We start from the raw sequence: 2,737 nt of genomic DNA, 5'->3' as shown, positions 1-2,737 counted from the left end.
TATATATATATATATATATATAGGATTGAGACACGACCAGACAACTGTATTCAGCAGCCCTCGTTTTGGACTACATGCATGTGAATATTTGGCTAAGCTTAACTTATAAGTAAATGTTTTATTTAAAAAAAAGTAAAAAAAAAAAATCATATTTTACACACAAACGAGAATAGAAGTAATCTCACCTCATAGATTACATTGTGTAAAGGTACAGTTCTATCTTCAAGAAATAGTATTCTTTTAGTTTTATAATTTTGGTGGGAAGGAAAAAATGTATCGGAACAATATAAAGTTGGCTAAAGGTCACGGAACAAAGAAAGGAAAATGAAAGTTTTAATTTATAGTTTTTCTCGGGGCCTAAGCCTCACAATTTAGGAAAATCATATTAAACCCAAGGTAAAAATTACATTATTTATGTTTATATATTCCTATCATAATTATATTTTATTCACTAAAACAAGTGAAATTAAGTCTTTGTAAAAAATGTGATTATAAATGTACAAACCAAGCATAAAGAGGACCTTTTTTTTTCGTGGCATCTCTGAATGTGATCAAAGTATGTCATTTCTTGAGTTCTTGGAGAGGCATTCTTTTTTAATTTTACTCAAGATTGTCTTCTTACACACGATGATCAAATCAAGAAAAATATGTGGAAATATATTGGCATGTTCTGAAATATTAGTGAAAATTTTACTAAAACTAGTGTAATGCGCCAAGTCGTCTTAGCAGCCAGCATTTTGGACGTGCATGTTCAGCTTATAGTATAAATTTTTTTTTTTTATAAATAAATTTACTTACCAAATAAATAAGTAATTTTTTGTTTGATTTCAACTCACCACACGTCTCAATAATCAGTCTTTCTATATGTATATAAAGATAGGACAAATATTGTGTAGTTGAACAATTAGGTACAAAGGAATTAAATATGCATAAACTTACATGGTACATGACAAATATTGTGTAGTTGAAGAACTGGGACGGAACAAATAGTTGGTTATTTATTCCTAGGAGGCAAATCATAAATAAAAAAAAATGTTGAATCCCAACCTTGATAGCCCCCACCGTCTCGCCTCTGGAGTATCGTGAGGGAAGTAAATCGCGGAATATACCTCAGTTGGCCAAGGAATAAGAGCTTGTCTGTACACTGTGCCCACAAAAAGTCAAATTCTGTAGTTGAAGAACTGGGACGGAACAAATAGTTGGTTATTTATTCCTAGGAGGCAAATCATAAATAAAAAAAAATGTTGAATCCTGACCTTGATAGCCCCCACCGTCTCGCCTCTGGAGTATCGTGAGGGAAGTAAATCGCGGAATATACCTCAGTTGGCCAAGGAATAAGAGCTTGTCTGTACACTGTGCCCACAAAAAGTCAAATTTCATATCTCATGAATCGAACCCTCATACTGCAGCTGCCAACAAGACTGAAACTACCTCACTTCTATTCTTTACATCACTGAAATATGCCCGAATATGCCTGGGGGCGGCAAATCATAAATCTAAGAAGGTGGGTGTATAATACAGTCCAAACCCCAAATGCACGAATTTTTCGTGCATTAGCTAAGAATTATTCGAATATTGATCATGTTCAGTCATGTCATCTTTACGTTTAAAGACTATTCATATTAGACAACCTATCTAATTTAGGTGAGACTTGGCTTATTATTATCCTTGGTCAAAGATACTAACGAGATTCGCCGAATGTAGTAGATTTAAAATAGGGAAAATTGCAGCAGAAACTCCAAACCTTTGAAATACTAGTAAACTTTCCTCAAATCTTTTGATTTATTGCAGCCGTCATCCCAAACATTTTCAAACGTTGCAAGAAAAGCCATTTTAGACGATTTCCATCTACACTTCCATCAATTGACCAAAAATTAAATTTTGAACCTTCTTAATATTTTATTAGGGGCAAAAGATAGCTTTTCATTTACCACATTAAATAATAATTTAATTAAAAAAATAAGAAATGAAGAATAAAAAAAACACACACACACACACACATACCCCGTCTTCTTTCTTCTCACCCCTTACCCACCCCCAATCCCAACTCAAACCAAAAATCCACCTGACCAACGCCATCTCCACCTCCACAGCTACTTGCTACCAAATTCATTCCATTCATTTGTCACCAAATTGCACATATCGTAGCTATAATTTTCAGTAGAATTCAGGCAAACTAACATCTGGTGGCATTGTTGCAATCTGAACCATAATTGATTTTTCTCATCCCATTTCTACACACGAAGGGTAGCAATTTCCAGGAATTCGTGAAGAACTACGACATAGATTTCTTCTCCACTTTTGATTATGTCGATTGTGTATTCCGAGAAGACGGGCAGTATTCTTGGATACTCGAAGAAGAATGTGTGTAAGATTGCCAGACAAAACTGTCCCAGATGAGCTTAGGAAATAAAGAATTTCTTTGTCATTTTTATGAATGATTACTGATTAATATTGCTTACACGGGTTCCTCTACAAATTCGTGGGAAATCTGCCAAAGAGGTCGGGGAAGTGGTGGCGGATGACGAGGAGCATTTCAATTTTCTAGTAGATTGTACGTCGTGATTGAATCCCCCATTGCCGGCTACATAATTTGGCAATTGCATAGTACCTCTGCTCCAAGTGAAATCGAGTCATGGAAAATTGAAGGGATTGTGATGGGGTGGATGATGGTGGGCGATAATAGGTGGTTGTAGAGGTGGAGGTGGCGGTGGTCCAATGGATTTTTTATTTGAGT

The sequence above is a fragment of the Olea europaea genome, unplaced genomic scaffold (genome assembly GCF_002742605.1).
Source record: "Olea europaea var. sylvestris unplaced genomic scaffold, O_europaea_v1 scaffold670, whole genome shotgun sequence".
In the NCBI taxonomy this organism is placed as follows: Eukaryota; Viridiplantae; Streptophyta; class Magnoliopsida; order Lamiales; family Oleaceae; genus Olea; species Olea europaea.
Note: the sequence above shows the minus strand (reverse complement) of the source record.